The sequence below is a fragment of the Tasmannia lanceolata genome, unplaced genomic scaffold, assembly GCF_043159265.1.
Source record: "Tasmannia lanceolata isolate RefF3 unplaced genomic scaffold, GAP_Taslan_0.1 ptg000026l, whole genome shotgun sequence".
Lineage (NCBI taxonomy): Eukaryota > Viridiplantae > Streptophyta > Magnoliopsida > Canellales > Winteraceae > Tasmannia > Tasmannia lanceolata.
The window spans coordinates 3,963,346-3,984,400 of NW_027518703.1; the positions used below are offsets into that span (position 1 = coordinate 3,963,346).

General features: G+C 45.7%; 1 long non-coding RNA gene across 1 annotated transcript in view; it reads right to left on the minus strand.

Annotated features, from left to right (window-relative positions):
* LOC143858381 (uncharacterized) overlaps positions 1–20,689 on the minus strand; it is a 77,803-nt gene extending 57,114 nt beyond the window's left edge. Inside the window, exons 1-2 of the long non-coding RNA XR_013238939.1 lie at positions 20,274–20,689; positions 5,379–5,508 (exon numbers count right to left, since the gene is read on the minus strand). This is a non-coding gene — a long non-coding RNA (uncharacterized LOC143858381). The remainder of the gene's footprint in view (positions 1–5,378; positions 5,509–20,273) is intronic.
* Between the last annotated feature and the right edge of the window lie 366 nt (positions 20,690–21,055).

Genomic DNA, 21,055 nt, shown 5'->3' on the forward strand with positions numbered 1-21,055 from the left:
TAAAGTAGGAAAAGATCTCTCTAGACTCCTAAGAATAAGAGTTACTAAAATCTATGGCAACACTAGCCAAAGATAGATCCTAAAATATCTAAACTACATACCATAAAGATAAAACCTTCGAAATGTAATCTAATATTCTTGAGGGCAAAATTATCGTAAATCTCCGGCGCGGGTCTGTAACTCCGGGTCAGTAACTCCTACTACAATCAAAAGTAACCAAAACGAAAATTTTAAAAATGAATTAATAAAAAGAACACAAAAAGAGTACGTTGATTTACCTGGTAAATCTTGGGCGCCTGCATTATTTCGGGTCCGTAACTCCTTCTACAATAAAAAGTAACCAAAACAAAATTAAAAAAATAAATTAATAAAAAGAACACAAAAAGAGTACGTTGGTAACAAAACATTGATTTACCTTGCGACCTCAAAGATAATTGAGAAAATTGAGAAGGCCATGCCAAAGAGAATGAGAATTGAGGTAGAGTGAAACATGTCCGAGAAGATGCCAAAGAATATATTCCAAAGTATATTGAGAGGGCCAAATACGTAGAGTGAAACAAAGGTAAGGAAGTTCAGCAAAGTAGAATATTCAGAACTGACGAACACAAATGCTGCCCCGATGATGCAGAAAAGCTGAAATATTTGAAATTTTCCTCTAAAGACTGTCACCATTGTGATCAAGAATGAAATTAGTGAACAAGAGAATGAAAAAACCTTCAAAATCCAGTTAAAACCCTTCAAAATCCAGATCAATACTGTGCTCAACACATCAGGCTCATTAGGAGGTTCAATGTGAATAGGTTCAATGTGAATAAGTGCTGAAGGTGTTGTCAGGTCCATAAGGCCGAACTTTATAAGGATCAGGTCATGAAAGATGACCTTCATCATGTCCATAATGGCTAAATAAAATGTTGATTTCTTCCAGATATCAGCCTTCATTAATGCCTTCAGGATATCCTTAAGGATATTTCGAGAACCATCCCCCAAATCCATAACAGCCATTGCACACATGATGATTGCAATAGCAAATCTTAGCGTCCAAAAAAGAAAAATTAAATAGATCCTGTCAAACATCAGTCAACTAATCCATCACTTCAATAGAAAAGGCAGAGTTCTGATTCTAGAAACAAATTCAAGATAATGAGAAACAGTTCAAGATTAGAGATAAAAGATTAAAAGATTAAGAAAAGATGAAGAGATTACTAACATAATTTCAATTTTTCCGATTTCGAAATGAACTCTTCTGATTCCATTAATGTTTTCCTATCGGAATTTCAGAATTCCAGACTCGTAGAAGCCTTGACTGTACATGTTCTCCTTATATGTTCTCCTATTTGTTAGATGATTGTTGACTATATTGACTACTCGGTTTAGCTTTGCCTATCTGGATTTACACGTCAAGGTTCTGAAGATAAAGCAGTTTTGCAGATATACAACAGCTTTGAAGAAGAGCATTTACTCCTTGTTTTATGGGATTTCTCTCATGTAGTATATCCACATTGTACACGTAACTCAAATAGAGAAGCGTCAATATGTATCTATAAAAACGTTGTGAATCCGCACAAGATAAGTGAAGCGATTTTTCTCAAATATTATTTAGTGTTTCTTCTGATATTCTATTCTTCTACACTATTTAGCTACAATCTAAGCACAGAATTCCAGACTCGTAGCAGCCTTGACTGTATATGTTCTCCTATTTAGCTACATGATTTAGCAATTTCCCAATACGGAACTAATCCTCTGAATAGTGGGAAACTTAAGAAACCTCTGAATAGTGGGAAACTTCAGCACGTATATTGATCCTACACGCTGCCACACGAGCCTGGTCTCAGGAAAAACTGACTTAGATAAAAGCCAACAAAATCAATGGTTTATATTGATCTTACACCCTTTACGAATCAATGGGGTAAGATCACGTAATCAAGGTGGCCCACTCTGTTGTTAGATAAAGGTCAAGAGCTTTTCATTGTACCTGTGTCTTAATTTTGATTTGTATCGGATGCTAATGTGTACAGGGGGCTGATAACCAACGGTATCATATAGACCTGGCAAACAGGTGGGCCGGGTCAACCCGCGGGTGATGGGGGTGCGGGTCACACAGGTCGGGTCAGGAAATGACCCGCATTTTTGCGGGTCAGAATGGGCCGGGTCAACCCGCGGGTCACCCGCAAATTCGAACCATTTTTTAATTCAAACCACTTTTTAATTTAGGGAAATGTTAAAACTTAAAAGTAGGGTATGGCCGGCACCGTGGGATTGATCCAAACCGTCCATTAGATGGCCCACAGCCTAAATAGGTTGTGCCCGAAAAATCATTTCAATAGGTTGATCCTAACCCTCCGATCTATAGAGGGTTAGGATCAAGTGATCAACCCTCTAACATTCATATCGGAGGGTTGGGATCAACCTATGGTGCCAGCCACAACCTATTTATATTCTATGGTTCCAGCCATAACTTATTTATAATTTTATATTGGGCAGAGAACTAGGAAGAAAGAAACCCTAATAGGGCATCAAACTAAAAGGCATAAAGGACAAAAAAGTTTGGGTCTTTTTTAGTTTTTTAAAGAAATAATAAAAACCAAAAAAAGGCATCAAAACCCGCGGGTTGACCCGACGCAACCCATGTTTTTGCGGGTTGGGTGGCCCGCGGGTCAATTTTGGCAGGCCACTAAAACCCGGACCCGTGCCTGCAAATTTGCGGGTGGGTCGGGTCAACCCGGGGGCACGGGTCGGTTTTTCCAGGTCTAGTTTCATATTTTCCTTGGGCACACCCTATCTAGGTCAAGGCCCAACAAATGATTGGTTTGGATCACCCGAACAAGGTGTACCCCACTGTATTTTTTCTTTTGGTTCTGAACTAGCATGCATGCCATACAATTCCTCATGGTTTAGATTATCCATTCATGGGCCCGCCATGGAAGCGCACCTTATAAAACTCCTCATTGTGCTGTATGAGTACGGGTGGCAATTAAACCCGCTAAATATGGAATCCGTCCAGGACCGCCCCTAATAAATTTGAGTAGCCGTACTTACCATAGAACAAATTTTGTTTGGTACTAACCATAGAACAAATTTTGTTTTGGTATTCCTAAATTTTCCTTAATACCTTTATCAAATGCATTTTTAGTAGAATTTTTTCCTAAAAATCCATTAAATGCGTTCCTCAGTAGTGTGCGGGGCGGGGATGGGGATTAGATCTTCCCCGCAGGACGGGACGGAGAATTTTCCCCGATGCGGGGACGGGTTGAACTCAGATCGGGTCAGGTTGGGTTGAACCTCATTGGGTTGAAAATGTTGGTGGGAAATTTCTAGAATATAGAAATAGGTAGAGATGTAGAGTTGTTTCAAGGCGAGTAATCGCTTTCCATAAGACAAATTTCGCCCCCACCAGTTGTGTGCAAAGGGGATCTGTGAATTGCCTCCAAGATACAATGAACTCTTGTAGGAAAATCCTACAAATGTTTGACGATGCTAAAAGTCTAGCGACATTTACTTAAGCGCCCCCCCCCCCCCCTCCAAATGCTGTGTAAATTAATCTCGCCCCCGCAAGTGTAAATTCCTACCTCCGCTCCTGCATGCCGAGGCTCGTCCCCTCAACTTCAAAGCCACAAGTTGGACTTTCTTGCAGTTTGGAACCCCTTTGAACTCGAATATTCTTTCCACCATGCGTAACCAATCCAAGAACTCTTCCGTGGACAATCTACCATTGAACTCGGGCATCTCTATTTTCAATCCGGATTCCCAACTGCGGTTGTCTCTTTCACGCGGGTTCACTAGAGCCTCCATTTGCACCGTGTCATGGAAGCGTTCAAGCGGGTTTCATCTTCCTCTTCGGTTTCTTCATCTTGGTTTGAAGTTTCCAAGTGAAGAATCCGGGCTGTGAAGTCTTCGACTTGTCTTCAAAGCATGACTAGTTCATCTCATGTCTCAACCTCCGCCATCGGAACGGTATGAACGTCTCTTCTTTTCGCTGGCATGATTGATCCATCGCCAACCGCAGGAACGAAGCCGCTCTGATACCAATTTGGCGCAGCTCAAAATACCAAGATCAAACAAAACCAAAAAAGAACAAGTAACAAGAAGAACTCGTACGAAATCTCACATATGCTGTGAAGAAAATTTTTTATTCAATCTCAAAAACTCCCCCAACTCCAATCGTCCATCTCTTTTATTACACTTCGAAAAGATTTCCAAAATCTAAAAAAAGTAGCTAACATTATATTTGCATATCTACCTAAAATACTAAAGTTTACTTACGCTAAAAACTAGCTACAAATAAGAAAAGCAACTATAGCCTATCAAATCTAGAAAACAAACTAAATAAGAAAATGATAACCCAACTTTAAGAAACAAAATATTAAGAGAATAGGAAATTGCATTTTCCCAAATCTTCAAGTTTGCATGATCTTGCATGTTTCCCATAACACACGTTTCCAATATCTCAATCCTGTAAACTTGCAAGTTTCCACCAAAAAAATAGTTCCTTGTTCATGGAAATTTTCCAGATTTTCCACTTGTGAAACTTCCACCTATGAATCTTCCCAAAATAGCCGTCCTCAATAGTTCCTGCTAATTTTTGGATTGCATCACTATTCCATTATTTTCACCATTATCCTACCACTAATGGGTGGGCTTCTCGCCAGAATTTCCCTATCCTGACCTCACATGATCCTAACCAATGGATGCATAAATAAAAAAGGTACTTCTGCAGTGCCCAATTGAGACACATTGCACAGTCTATTAGACACAAAGTTTCATATATAAATTGCCAAGATTGTCCTTTGATGCACCATCATTATTCAATTTTAGCTCACCTAGCCTGCACCTTTCCCAGCACACATGAGTAACTCTAAGGCCTTTCGATGGTTTAGGAAATATTTCAATGTCGCCAAGAGCCATCTCCTCCCAAGAATCGCAATTTGAAGATGGAGAGAATGAATTGGCAAGCATCTTTCCCCAAGTAGTACGCTTTAATTAACAAACTGATTGGCTTAGAGGAACCCTCCATGCGCCTACTGCATCTCATCTCTCCCGCCATATCTCCCAGATTATAAGTGAAGGAATGACTTTCAAAGCAAAACTGAGGGTTGACTTACTTTTCCTCGATATTGCTTTAATTGATGGATTTTTTCTTATATTTTTTTGGTTGTGTAATGTGTAGGGATATAAATATAATCTCTAATAATTTTTTGGTTGTGTAATGTGTAGGGATATAAATATAATCTCTAATAATGCAGGATGATAATTTCTCAAGCAAGTAAATCCAAACTCATGAAGTCATGATGAATCCACTATAAGAACGGGAGTACTGTTTGTATGAAAGTGGATACCAAGAGCATGAAGAATAATATAAAAAACAAGAAAGACGAACTTACCCGTCTGGCCAAGACACGGGTCAAAACTCGCTGTCCTTAAGGAAAATATTGCCCCCACAAAGATGATCTATGGTGTAAATGGGCTTCCCAACTACTGCCGGGATCCAACAAGGTGTAGCTTGACGATGGTCTGCTCTCACATAGCACATAAGCTCTATGAACATGCTTATAATTCCTTGACAAGAAATCAAGAAGAGGAGGCAGAAGACAGTAGAAAATAGAAAGCACATTGCAGAGAAAAAGAGTATGGTTTTATTTTGTATCTGCTTTGAAGAGGAAACACTTTTCTTATAGAACAATAATTCCCTAATAGGCAAATATGTCACTTCAAACATAAAGACATGACTTTCTTCTTGTAAATCTAGGAAGAACTAATCAGTTTCCTCTACTGGATTTGGTCGCTAAGTACCACACATAAATCCTCATCATGGAGTTTCTTGGATCAGCTATAACTTCAATCTACACATTTTCATAGTCATAATTGCTCCAACAGCCTAGATTTTCACTTTAGTTATACTAAAAAAAATTATCTTGATTTTTTCATTTAAAAAGACAATTGATCTAAGTGATCTTTGACATGCCTGACTGAAAAGAAAAAAAATGAATTTCCGGATTTCGTTTGTGTTGAGCACAGTTGCAATGTGCAGAAAAATAAAATTAATGAACATGAGCTTCAAGTCTCCATATGGAGTCAAGAATGTTTCGCTCTAATCCATTCACTATACATTATCAATTTCTCTGGCTATTCCATTATTTTCACATTATACTGCCACTAATGGATGGGCTTCTCACCAGAATTTCCCTATCCTGACCTCACATGATCCTGACCAATGGATGCATAAATAAAAAGGGTACTTCTGCAGTGCCCAATTGAGAAACATTGTGCATAGTCTATCACACATAAAGTTTCATATATATAAATTGCCAATAAAAAAGGGAAGTGATATATACGCCCCTTTTGATTACTTGGGACACCCAGCAGCAGTGTATCAATGACTGCAGAAGGGCTGATGTACTTCACGTCAAAAGGATTCAATGGGGCTGATTGCCACGTACACTGGCCCTGGGTGTCCCAAGTAATCAAAAGGGGCGGATAAATCACTTCCCTAAACAAATCACAATAAAACCATTAAAAAATTGCCAATAAAACAATTCACTGAAAAATCACAATAAAAATTCATTTGTGGGTAACAAATAAGCTCATCTACCATAACAGTATTCTGCTAATGAAACAGAAGGGCATCTAATGGTTTATCCAACTATCATATTATGGCCAAAAGTAACCACAGAAAACGAATCATAGATTCATGATTTGGCAGGTGCTGTTAAAAGAAATCTCTTTTTTGTTATAACACTGTGTTGGACTTGCAGAGAGGTGCCTCCCATTAACAGTGATTACAAACATATCATATTGTATTCATGATGCGTAACACAGCCCCTCAGAGAGACTAATCTTTCCTGACCATGAGACTAATAGGCTGAGCCATACAAACTGTAAATCCAATTGATTCAGGTGTTAGGATCACAGGAATCTGGTGAAAATTCCTCATATGATTGACACAGAATACTAAGTCACGAGATAGACTTGTTATAGCAGAAATGAAAAAGATCATAGCAGCTGATTTTACTACAGAAACAGAAAGGATACCCGCGGAATGATGAAGAAGTGAGCACCAGAATCTAGTTTTCCAATATCAGTTTAACATTTATCTGATAATAGGATAACTTTCAAGAATTTACAGATAGGGAAAAGAAGAGAATGAAAATAGACATTTTTAGGAAGATAAGCCAAAGATGTCACCCGTTTTGGAGTCAGCAAAAGAATGAAAATGAGTACCTCAAAGAAGTGATAATCATTTACCTGGCAATTATAACAAACAAGCCTCCCTCCCTCCGGTTGAGTTCTACCAGAAGCACATCAAAAGAAAATAAAAGAACGTTGCTTACTGGGATAGGAGTTCGATTTTGGTTTGAAATGGAAGATATTGTTGAATAGCCAAGATAGTTATGGAGAAACAAAGCCTGCATGTGCTAGAGAAAATGAAGGTTGAGAATAATCATAATCCCTATTCTTCCAAATACTAAGGATCATAAGACACCACATCCTTTCATATTTCTTCTTGTTTACATTTGTCTTACTAAATGCTAGTTTGGTACAACATTGACGGTGAATGAAAGAAACTAAAAACTAGAGGCTTATTGGGTTTTAGGGATTGCTTAGGGAGACTGGGAGGTCCACTTCCTCAAAAAATCCTGTTTAATGTCAAAGCATTGTAAGTTTAAAGTCTAAACTCTAAACGAACTAAGACACCAAGTACAAAGGCTTTCCTTCACATTCAATGCTACGCCAAACTAGCATTTAGTAAGACAGATGTAAACAAGAAGAAACTAAAAAGTAGAGGCTTACTGGATTTTAGGGCTTGCTTAGGGAGACTGGGAGATCCACTTCCTCAAAATATCCTGTTTAATTTTAGAGCATTGTGAGTATAAAGTCTAAACAAACTAAGACACCAATTACAAAGGCTTCTAACTACAACTTGGGCATGCTTAAACGTCTTCTGTTTTGATGGGTGAATCCAGTTCATAGCATTTGCTTAGGCCACATAGAGGTTGATTGTCGTTTCATACGCCAACGAATACAAAAGGACGAGATACGCGTCTCCTTCACTCGTTCAGTGGATCAACTAGCTGATGTGTTTACCAAGTCTTTCAGTAAATATAATATTTAGAAGTGTGTGTTGTGTGTAGGATGCCCAAGGGCATTTAAGTCTTTGTATCTCTTTCTCTTATATAAATACATAAGTGAGGAGGAGCTCTCCCTAACTCACTATTTTCTTCCTCACCGTCTTCTCATCTCTTCTCTCTTGCTCAACATGTGAAACAACCAATTACTCCAAAATCTTAAGCTGTTGGAGATGGCATTATCTAATCTTTTATACTTTAACACTCCCCCTCACGTGTGGCCCCTCTTTTTTAGGGTTGGCCTACACATGGCACATGTGGCCCCTCTTTTGGGTTTGGCCATTGCATGTGGATTTTTACTAACAAGGATGTTTGAACTCGGGACCGTTGGCTCTGATACCATGTGAAACAACCAATTACTCCAAAAGCTTAAGCTGTTGGAGATGGCGTTATTTAATCTTTTATACTGTAACAGACTCAAAACGCAATTTCGAGTTCGATAATGAGCTTTGGACTCAATTAATTCTCAAATCCAAAGCTAACAGGACCTTAACATTGTGTGATTTCCAAATTGAAACCATTATCCTCTTGCTTGATGTTTCTACTACCAAAACAGACAGACATGATCAACCCAATTTTCTGAACTCAAGGAACCAAGTTGTACATCCATGTCTTAAAGATGCCAATGGCTAGTTTATTATCTTCGCAGTTCTGCATAGGCATGTGAGTTCTATGTGAAGAAAAAAAATCCATATTCATTATCCCATCTATGTTGTGAAGTGAAAAGGGCAAAGAGCCACAGCAGATTGCACTGGGTGTCAATGACTACCTAAACAAGCAGAACCCAGACTAGAATTATACAGCAATCCAGTCAAGAAAAATGGAATTTCCAATGCATATGAACATAATAGGAAATCTATCTCCATTAGTCAAGGCATCATACACAATTCAGTAAATCAAGCCATGAAATCTAATCCAATATCAGGAAAACTAAACATTAGAAACCTCCCCATACACAATCCCACAAAATACGCCATTAATTCAATCCAACAACCAACATCCAAGGAAAACAATGAAATCTCTATAGTTGGATAGAAGAATCAGGCGCAGAAGAACAGCTCGACGAAAGAGTACCTGATCTCAATGGGAAGTGTTAGACCTAAAATCGGTAACAGGTACAGCAGTGATGTAAGAGCTGAGCTGGATGACTAGGGGAGCTGAGTCCTGAGGGACCGGAGTGAACGAGGAGTGAGGTGGTCGAGAAAGAGTCCTGCTATGAGGGCTGAGTCCTGCACAAGGCAAGCGAGGTCAGAAGACCAGACCGGGTTTTACTCCGGACAGGCCCTTCGACACTCAAGTCAGTATGAGCAGGAGTGAAGGGGAGATGTCTAAGAGTTTAGGGAGAGAAGGGATTTTTCGCATTACCCATTGGTCTGAGCTTTGATCCTGTATTTATAGGAAAATCTGGTGAGGTGTCCTGGACAGGTGTCCAGGACAGGTGGCGGCCTGTGAGAGGCTGCAGCTCACCTACTCTGGGACAGGTGGCGGCCTGTGAGAGGCTGCAGCTCACCTACTCTGGGACAGGTGGCGGCCTGTGAGAGGCTGCAGCTCACCTACTCTGGGACAGGTGGCGGCCTGTGAGAGGCTGGTGTTTTCACACCCCATCAGTTGCCCCCCAGTTTCCCAAGTCATTGAGAGACTTGGGAAAGTGTGATCAATCGATTCTCTTAACGGGTAGGCATTGTCTGGGAATGAGTCAGAAAACTAAGTTCAGAGATCCAGTCCGGAGTCCGGCTGGAAGTTGAGTCCGGAGATCAAGTCCGGAGTCCGGCTGGAAGTGGAGTCCGGAGATCCAGTCCGGAGTCCGGCTGGAAGTAGAGTCCGGAGGTCCAGTCCGGAGTCCGGCTGGAAGTGGAGTCCGGAGGTCCAGTCCGGAGTCCAGCTGGAAGTGGAGTCCGGAAGTCCAGTCCGGAGTCCGGCTGGAAGTGGAGTCCGGAGATCCAGTCCAGAGTCCGGCTGGAAGTGGAGTCCGGAGGTCCAGTCCGGAGTCCAGCTGGAAATTGAGTCTGAAGATCCAGTCCGGAGTCCGGCTGGAAATTGAGTCTGGAGATCCAGTCCGGAGTCCGGCTGGAAGTGGAGTCCGGTTCGGACCGGACTGATTTTTGTCGTCTTGCGGCCAGTCCGGTTCGGACCGGACTGGTTTTTGTCGTTTTGTTGAAACGCGTTATATCCAGTTCGGATTTTGCCGGACTGATTTTTGTCGTCTTGCGGCCAGTCCGGTTCGGACCGGACTGGTTTTTGTCGTTTTGTTGAAACGCGTTATATCCAGTTCGGATTTTACCGGACTGATTTTTGTCGTCTTGCGGCCAGTCCGGTTCGGACCGGACTGGTTTTTGTCGTTTTGTTGAAACGCGTTATATCCAGTTCGGATTTTGCCGGACTAATTTTTGTCGTCTTGCGGCCAGTCCGGTTCGGACCGGACTGGTTTTTGTCGTTTTGTTGAAACGCATTATATCCAGTTCGGATTTTGCCGGACTGATTTTTGTCGTCTTGCGGCCAGTCCGGTTCAGACCGGACTGGTTTTTGTCGTTTTGTTGAAACGCGTTATATCCAGTTCGGATTTAAAGATCCAGTACGGAGTGCGGAGCGTGGAGTACGGAGTACGGAGTACGGAGTACGGAGCAGGGAGTGCGGAGCATGTAGTACGGAGCATGGAGTGCGGAGCATGTAGTGCGGAGCATGTAGTACGGAGCGGAGATGTGAATTTTCATGCACGTAGGAACACGCGCGTGCTTGATCGTATTTTTGAGTGGGAGAATGTGTCCGTCATAAATATGGGACACGTGGCGCCATTCGAGTGTCCTCGAGATGCGTGCGTCGTATTTAATGCCCCACCGCCTCTGAAAAGCTGTAAAAGGAGGTTTACCCCCTTTCATTTTTTACTTTTTACTTTTCATCTTTTCTTCTTTTTCTTGCTCTGGGAGCTTCGACTTCTCAGTTCTCAGTTCTCAGTTCTCAGTTCTCAGTTCGCAGTTCGCAGTTCGAGTTACGCAAGGACTTGACGAGCTCCACTCACCGGTATTCCTCTCAGCACTTCTCTTTACTACATGTCTGATAGTAATTCGAGTTCCGAGTCTGGTACGGAGTCCTCCACTAGCAGTAGTTCAGAATTTAGGCCGCCGCAGGAGCCTGTAATGGCTAGGACGTCCGCTAGAGTAGATCTTGTAGATAGTGACGACGAAGGGGACAAGGAGGAGGTGTTTTTAGACTTGAACGCCACTCCACTCCCCACTGGTAGTCTCTCCCGAGCAGAAGGGAGTGTTGAAAGTGACGTTGCTGAGGCGTCTACAACATTCCCTCCTGGTCAGGCGGTGGAGGTAGTCGCTAGATCGCGGATGGATGCCAACCCAAAATACAACCTGCGAGCTCTAGTCGAAGAGAACTACCTCACCAGGTCCATGCTAGGCGACATTAGGAATAAGTACTGTGTGCCTCCAAGATTTGAACTGAAGGCAGCTATAGAGGGAGACAGAGCCTGTAACGAGAGTCGAGATCTCTGTATTTATGAGGAGTCGATGAGGGCGGGACTCCGATTTCCTTTGCACCCATTCTTCGCAGCAGTGCTTCGATACTACGGACTGGCCCCAGCTCAAGTAGCTCCGAACTCATGGAGACTACTGACTGGGTTCTTGTATCTTGTCCACGGCCGGTTAGAGAGGAGCGTGAGCTTGTCGCTATTCCGTGCTTGTGCACATCTGAAGAGGCATAAGGAAGGGGGTTGGATCTACATCAGCCAGCGCCCTGAACTCAAAATCATTACCGGCATCCCCTCGTCAATACATTCATGGAAGAATAGGTTCTTCTACGTCGAGGATAAGGAGGTCAGTGAGCCCTGGCCTGTCCCTCTAGTGTGGGACACTCCGGACACTTCCAAATTAAGTCGAAAGCCGCTCCTCGAGAGTGAGGACAGAGAGACTTTCGCCTTGATGCGGAAGGAGATTGAGCAATCAGGCCTTATCCGCTGTGCAGAGTTCTCAGGAGAGGAGGTGCTAGTTGGACTGGGCGTGAGTGCCGCGACTCCAGAACGTATGTAGCTAGACTTGTCTTTAGAATATGTTTACTTTTATATGCTTGCTTCTGACTGCTTGCTTGTCTGGCAGAAATGAAGAAACAATCGACTGTCGAGAAGATAAGACAGGGAGCCCAACCACGGGCACAGGAGGGTGCTGCACAGGCACAACAGGAGCGCCAGAAGAGAAAGGCGACTGTACTGGCGAGTCCGGCCCCATCACAGGGCACTCCTCCACCCCCATCCCAGAGGGCCAAGACTACGGTGAAGCTAATAGGCCCCTTTGCTCAGGGCGATGGCTCTTCTAAGTCCGGTGGTGCTTCTACCGGAACCGGTTCTGGGGGTCGTCCTCCTACGGGGCTTAGTGAGCACGTCTTTCGACCCAATTGGGCCGTTCTGAAGGATGACATTGCCCTAGGCGAGAGCCGAGTAGCAGCAGAGATCATGAGCAAGTGTTTGCTGCGGAAGGACAAGCAACAGGTCCTTCATGAGCCGCCAGCTACAGGAGAGGAGGCTGTGTTATCCTCAGCTTACCAGGTAAGCAAGAGGTGATCCGTTTGCTAACTTTCTGCCCATTTCTTCCTTTTACCATACTCATGCCTGTTTCTTTCTTCAGATCTTGCTCTACTACAATGACCTCAAGGAGAAGAGTAAGAAGTTCTCCCAAGCCATTACTGCATCTGAAGAAGTGAACGGAAAGTTGGCCGCTGAGGTGCAGGAGCTTCAAACGAGCATCGGGCGAGTAGAGGAGGAGAAGAGGTTGTTGATGGAGGATCTGGCCGCAGAGAAGAAGAAACTGGTCAAGGCTGCTGAAGCCATGGAGGCTCAAAGAGGAAGAGCCAAAGAGAGGCGGGAGACGGCAGTGAAGGAGGCCACAGAGGCGAAGGAGGCTGAACTTTTCAGCCTGTCGAGCGAGGCTTATAGTCTTGGATACTACGACTGCCTCCAGGAGCTCCAGGCCTGCAATCCAAACTTATTGATGCAGAACATGACTCTCCCTGCCAGGCCGAAGATTACTGATGAGGAGCCAGAAGCTCCTACTGATGCTCCTGCTGACATCACCTCTCTTCCAGATGCTTAGTATTATTTTTTTTTTGTTTATTTTGACCTCATTTTGTAATGGTCCTTGAGACCCTACAGCTCTTACCAGCCTCTTTAAAGTGAATTTTGTAATGGCCCTCGAGGCCCCACATATTCTGATCAATGAAATCACATTTGTCTGTCTCTGATATTTCTCAACTGAGTAATTTGCTCGACTTGTCTTTTTAATTTTGATAACCTGGGACTGAGGCTGTTGATAGTCGAATTGTGACGAGCTGGTCTTCTAACAAGTACCCAAGTTCAGGAACAACAAGTACCCGAGTTTAAGAACTGGGTTTCCAGTAAGTACCCAAGTTTTGTGAACTGGGTTTCCAGTGAGTACCCAAGTTTAAGAACTGGGTTTCCAGTGAGTACCCAAGTTTAAGAACTGGGTTTCCAGTGAGTACCCGAGTTTTGTGAACTGGGTTTCCAGTGAGTACCCAAGTTTAAGAACTGGGTTTCCAGTGAGTACCCGAGTTTTGTGAACTGGGTTTCCAATGAGTACCCGAGTTTTGTGAACTGGGTTTCCAATGAGTACCCAAGTTTTTGTGAACTGGGTTTCCAATAAGTACCCAAGTTTTTGTGAACTGGGTTTCCAATAAGTACCCAAGTTTTGTGAACTGGGTTTCCAATAAGTACCCAAGTTTTGTGAACTGGGTTTCCAATAAGTACCCAAGTTTTGTGAACTGGGTTTCCAGAGAGTAAGAGTGAAACAAAGTCTGCAAAAAAGATTATTTATTTATAACAACAAATTTACAAATTTACAAAGTCACCTTTTTACGCCGTACATTTTGTCTATTGATAATATCTCCTGAGATTTTTGGAGTTCCATGCGTGAGGTAATAAGTGCTCCTCCAGTGTCTCCAGTTTATAGCTTCCTGGCCGGATAACTTCTTTCACTCGATATGGCCCTTCCCAAGTCGGGGAGAGTTTCCCGACTTTCGTCAGTTGGGAGACGGCTGCCTTTCTCAGGACCAAATCTCCTGTCCTGAATTCTCTGGGGCGAATCTTGGAGTTGTGATAATTTGATATCCTCTGCTTATAAGCGGCGACCCGGATTCGAGATTCTTCCCGGATTTCTTCTAGTAAGTCGAGATCGGCACGGAGCCCGTCGCCGTTAAGCTGCTCGTTGAAGCTGGTGATTCTGGGAGACGGAGCACCTATATCGACTGGTATCACAGCCTCAGTACCAAAGGAGAGGTTGAATGGCGATTCACCAGTCGTCGTGCGAGGAGTAGTGCGGTAAGCCCACAGAACGTGATAGAGCTCATCTGCCCAACGACCAGCTTTTTCATCCAGCCTCTTCTTTATCCCCTGAAGCAGGATTCTATTAGTTACTTCCGTTTGCCCATTGGTCTGGGGGTGAGCAACTGAAGTGAATCTCTGTTCAATCTTTAAGTCCGAGCAAAACTTTCGAAAGTTCCGGCAATCGAACTGTTTGCCGTTGTCTGTGATCAAGATACGGGGAATCCCAAATCTACAGACTACTGCCTTCCAGAAGAAATTCTGCACATTCTGCTCAGTGATCTGGGCCAGAGGTTCTGCCTCCACCCACTTAGTGAAATAGTCTATCGCCACTACCACGAACATGCGCTTTCCAGAGGCCGGTGGGAAAGGGCCCAGGATGTCCATCCCCCATACTGCGAAGGGAAGCGGACTAATAATTGGAGCTATTGCTACGGCGGGCTGGTGGATGGTAGGAGAGAACTTCTGACACCTCTCACACCTTTTAACCAGATCCAGGGCATCCTGCCTGATTGTAGGCCAATATAGTCCTCTGAGCAGCACCTTTATCGCCAGAGCTTTGCCCCCCAGATGTTCTCCGCAAATTCATTCATGAGTCTCTTGTAGTGCATATGCGGCGTCGCTCGGCCTCAGACACTTCAGATATGGGAGAGTATATGACCTTTTGTATAGATTGTCACCACTGAGGGAGAATCGGGCAGCTCTCTGTATCACCTTACGAGCTTCTTTCTTATCCTCCGGGAGTCTAGCATCGCGCAGATATCCTATGATCTCATCCATCCAGCACGGCTCATCTTCCACCTGCATGACTTCCATGGCTTTACTGTCGATGCTGGACCTCTGTAGAAACTCCATGTGTATGCTTCCGAGAGTGGTATATCCAGAGGCAGCCAGTTTTGACAGCACGTCAGCTTTGGCATTCTCTGTTCTTGGCACTCTGATGACCTCGAAACTTGCAAACCGGCTGGAAAGTTGGCGAACCTTGGCGAGGTATTTAATCATACGCTCGTCTCGGGCTTCGTAGACCCCTTGGATCTGGTTTGCTACCAGCTGCGAGTCGCAGTATGCTTTCAATTTTTGGGCGCCGGTCTGAATCGCTAGGCTCATTCCGGCAAGGAGTGCCTCATATTCCGCCTCATTATTTGATGCACGGAACCCGAATCTCAGGGCGTAATCCGCAGTGAACTCATCAGGCCCAGTGAGGATGAGGCCAGCTCCACAGCCGTTTTTATTTGAAGATCCGTCGACATATACTTCCCAAGTCGGTGTGCTGGTTATGGAGTCCTGTCCGGCTGAAGGTGGCCTAATTTCCGTCAAAATTTCCTCTGTCATACGCTCTTCAGGGACTACTTTCTCTATAACTGGGAGCTGCAATGCTTCAGGGTCGACGACCTGCTGGGGGATAGTGCACTCGGCTACAAAATCTGCCAGTACTTGGGCCTTGATAGCTGGCCTGGGTGCGTACTGAATATCGAACTCGCTTAGCTCTACAGCCCATTTCACAAGTCGCCCGGAGATATCTGGTCGATGGAGAACTTGTCGAAGTGGCTGATCAGTCAAGACCTTTACAGTGTGAGCTTGGAAGTACGGCCTTAACTTCCTGGCGGCCATTACCAGAGCGTAAGCCAATTTCTCGACCCGGTGGTACCTTGTTTCTGCGTCGTGAAGAACCTTGCTGACATAATAAATAGGTTTTTGCTGGCGGTGCTCTTCACGGACGAGGACAGCTGCCAGAGCCGTGGAGCTGATGGAGAGATACAAAAATAGCTCCTCGCCCGGCTCCGGCTTTGTTAATAATGGCGGAGAGGACAAATATCTTTTCAGCTCTTCGAATGCGATCTGGCATTCTTCCGTCCAGGGCGCAGTCTTGAGTCCCTTGACCGCGCTGAAAAAGGGGAGGCACCTTTCCGCTGATTTGGAGATAAAGCGACCTAACGCCGCTATCATTCCCGTGAGCCGCTGGACTTCCCTGATGGTTTTTGGAGCAGTAAGCTCCATCACGGCTCTGATCTTTTCTGGGTTTGCTTCTATCCCTCGCTGGCTCACCATGAATCCTAAGAACTTCCCCGAGCTGACACCAAATGTGCACTTGGTGGGGTTAAGTTTCATGTTGTGCTTCTTCAGGACCTGGAATGTTTCTCTGAGATCAGACGCATGATCCTGCGCACTCCGACTTTTGACCAGCATATCGTCTACATAGACTTCCATGTTACGGCCGATCTGGTTCCGAAAAAGTCTGTTCACAAGCCTTTGGTAAGTAGCTCCGGCATTTTTGAGGCCGAAGGGCATAACTCGGTAGCAGTAAGTCCCTTGATCTGTGACGAAGGAGGTCTTTGGTATATCCGACTCGTACATCCTGATCTGATTATATCCGGAGAAGGCGTCCATGAAGCTCAACAGTTCATGACCCGCTGTGGCGTCAATGAGTTGGTCGATCTTCGGGAGTGGATAGCTGTCCTTAGGACAAGCCTTATTCAGATCGGTGAAGTCGACGCAGGTCCTCCATTTCCCATTAGTCTTCTTGACTAGGACTACGTTTGCCAACCAGTCCGGGTATCGAATCTCGCGAATGAAGTCAGCCTTCAGAAGCCTCTCCAGTTCTTCTTTTATTGCCTGCCGCCTTTCGAAGGCGAAATGTCGTCTCTTCTGCTTCACCGGTCTACAGGTTAAATCAACACCGAGCCTGTGTGTGCTGATCTCTGGATCAATGCCGGGCATATCGGCAGGAACCCATGCAAAGACATCTGCATTGTCCTGGAGAAAATTGGTGAGCTGGTGCTGAATGCTGGTGCTGAGGGAGGAACCGATCAGAGCGACTTTCTCACTGTCCTCTGGGCACAGTGGGATGGAGAGGAGGTCTTCAGCAGGTTGAGTCCCTCTGAGCTCGTCCCTTACATCGAGCAGTTCAATTGGCAGTGATTCCACTGCATTTTTGCCTTTAAGTGCCATTGTGTAGCACTCTCTGGATTGAGGCTGATCTCCTCGAACTTCCCCCACACCATTGGGGGTTATGAACTTCATTTTTTGGTGGTAGGCCGAGGCTACTGCAAGGATGAGGTTCTGGCCAGGCCGTCCCAAGATAGCATTATAGACCGAAGTTGCCCTTACTACCAGAAAGTTGACCATGGCGAAAGCTTGACAAGGTGGATCTCCGACAAGAACAGGGAGCTCGATCTGCCCCACCACTTTCACGACCTCTCCGGAGAAGCCAAATAAATCTGAGTTTGCCGGCTTCAGACGGTCGTCGCCTATCATCATTTTCTCAAAGGCGTGGTAGTATAGAATGTCCGCCGAACTCCCATTGTCTACGAGGATTTTCTTCACCTCCCAGTTGGCGACGAGCATGGTTAAAACCAGTGCATCGTCGTGGGGCAGGATAAGATTATCCAGATCTGCATCTGAGAAGGAGATCTCATTCTCCGTTCTCGTCTTTTTGCTGGTTGTGTGCACGGCGTTAACTCGCCGTGCATATGCTTTGCGAGCGGTAGAAGAGGTGCCCCCAGCTGCAGGCCCACCCATAATTGTACTGATGACCCCCCTTGGCTGAGGTTGGGGTGCCTAAGGCTGCGCATTGGCCAGCTGAGGGGTTTTGTCCCGAGCAGGGGGCTGCTGTGATCTTCGAGGGCTGCGGCCCTGGGGGCTCTTTCCTCTGCGCTCTTGGTTGCGGCTGTCAGTTCGGATATACTTTTTCAAATAGCCCCGGCTGATGAGTTGTTCAATTTCCTGCTTGAGTTGCCAACAATCATCTGTGTCGTGGCCGTGGTCCTTGTGGAACCGGCAGTACTTTGAAGGATCTCTCCTGTTTCCCTTGGAGATCATTCTAGTAGGCCACTTCACGAACTCTTCTTCGCTGATCGCCGCCAGTATGTGCTTTCTGGAGGTGTTGAGAGGCGTGAAGTTTTCTTCTCTTCTCTGAGGAGGCGGAGACTTCTCTCTCCTGGGAGGTTTATCCTCCCTGCGCTGCTTAGGGAGATTCTTCTCTTCAGAGGTTATCCTCCGATTTGAATTAAGAGCTGCCAGTGTTTCTTCCACCGTTATGTACTCTTCTGCCCCGGCCATAAGATCCGCTAGTGAGTGCGGATTTTGTCGAGCCACCGTTCGACGGAATTCATTAGACCTGGCGCCTGCGAGGAGCGCATTCATTGCTGCTGAGGGATCTAGATTTGGCACTTGAAGTGCCTCCCTGTTGAATCGGCGGACGAACACCTTCAGAGGCTCGTTGTCGTCCTGTCGCAAGGCCATCAGGGAAGCTGTTGTTTTCCTTGGCCTGCGGCTGCTCATGAAGTGGCGGACAAGATCCTCTCCAAAATCATCAAAATTGTTGATGGAGTTCGGTTTGATCCTGGAATACCAGTCTCTTGCCGCGCCAGTTAGCGTCGTTGGAAACGCTCTGCAAAGAAAGCCGTCGGAAGCTCCGTGGAGGAGCATAATTGTTCTGAACGTCTCCAAGTGGTCCACGGGGTCTGTAGTGCCGTCATACTGAGGGACGGCGGGCATTTTAAACCCTCTGGGTGCTGGGGCACCCAGAACATCATCAGTGAATGGCGTCCTGCTTGAGAACACCCTGGAGACTGGCCGGCTCTGGTCCTTCGCCAATTCCTCTATCCGATGATCCATCTCCTCCATTCTTTGTAGCAGTGGATCCATCCTATGGTCCAAGGACCTGATCCTTTCCACAGACTGGCTCGCCGCGGAGCCGGATTGGCTCTCCCGACTCATACGACGAGGTCGAGGTTTCGCTGGTGACGCACGATCTTGATGAGCTCGGCGCCTCTGTGCAGAGGGGGACCGCGACCTTTCACGGTGATGAGGCTCTGTTTGGGCATGCCTCGTCGTGGGGTGAGGGACTTGTCTGATGGAATGATGAGTTCGGCCCTCACCATGGTGTGATGACTCTCCCCTGTGGACGTTTGGCCTTCCTTGGACAGATCGCGGAGCCTCTAGGGGAGGTTGAGGGGGTACTTGAAGTAGTTGCTAGTACTGCCCAACGAGGGCTGTCATCTGCTGAAATAGAGCTTGAACCTGCTCCGGGGTGGGCAAGGGATTCAGATGTTCTGAGCGAGCCGGGCTCTGATCTGCTGTAGCAGAAGCTGCTACTACTAGTGATGCAATTCGCTCGCTCCGGGTCCTGCGGGGTAGCGCGGTTTGGGTAGTCCGCGCCCGCGCAGTAGGCATCCGCGTACTCTTGTGTCCTGCCATTTTTGTGAGTGGGATGTGTAAAGACAGCTTTTAGTTCTGGGGTCCCACGGATGGCGCCAATCTGTTAGACCTAAAATCGGTAACAGGTACAGCAGTGATGTAAGAGCTGAGCTGGATGACTAGGGGAGCTGAGTCCTGAGGGACCGGAGTGAACGATGAGTGAGGTGGTCGAGAAAGAGTCCTGCTATGAGGGCTGAGTCCTGCACAAGGCAAGCGAGGTCAGAAGACCAGACCGGGTTTTACTCCGGACAGGCCCTTCGACACTCAAGTCAGTATGAGCAGGAGTGAAGGGGAGATGTCTAAGAGTTTAGGGAGAGAAGGGATTTTTCGCATTACCCATTGGTCTGAGCTTTGATCCTGTATTTATAGGAAAATCTGGTGAGGTGTCCTGGACAGGTGTCCAGGACAGGTGGCGGCCTGTGAGAGGCTGCAGCTCACCTACTCTGGGACAGGTGGCGGCCTGTGAGAGGCTGCAGCTCACCTACTCTGGGACAGGTGGCGGCCTGTGAGAGGCTGGTGTTTTCACACCCCATCAGGAAGAACCCACAAGCATTCATCATTATTACTAATCTACAATTATACACTAATTTTGTTACCTTCTCATTATTTCAAAACCTCACCTGAATTTTTCAAATCTCTTCCTCCTCCTTCTTGGCCTTCTTCCAAAAAGCCTTGGCAATGGCATCCGCAATCCGCCGCTGAGATTCAAGAATCATCTCCATCCTCTTCATCTCCATCTTCATATTCTCAATCCGTACAAACCCTTCCCCAAATTCCCTAACCACCGAAGCCAGATCCAACAAAGACGCATCAAAATCCTTACATTCCTCCTCCTGCCGATCAAAAAATCCCCTTTTCCGAAACCTAGGGTTTCTAGAAAACCTAGGGAACGAATTCTCAATAACCTGAGGCCTATTTAGAATGTGAGTGATACTCCGAGTGTTATTCTGATTTTCATCCAGATCTTCGTCTTCATCGGAGGTAGTGGCGTCGGATTCGCGAGTGGATGTTACGGTCCTAAGTGGGGCCCGCCTAGGTATGGGACTGCGTGGGACCGAGCCTGGTACGGCCGTATGGGACAGGTTTAAAGGGCTTTGCCTAACGCGTTCACCTAGTAAAAAAACTAGAGTAGAAGCCGTCAAAGTGAAGTTTCCACAGAGTGGGCAGCCGCAGAAGGGGCGACCTGTGGAAAGGGCTACCTGGAAAAAAAGTCAGCGTGAAAGTCGTCATAGAGTGGGCTGTCGAGGAAGCAAATTCGGAAGCGTGGTGGTATGTTACGGTCCTAAGTGGGGGGGCCGCCTAGGTATGGTGCTGGGTGGGACCCAGCCTGATATGGGATAGGTTTAAAGGGCCTTGCCTAACGTGTTCCATCAGCTCTGGAGCTTTCGGCGTATTAGTAAGG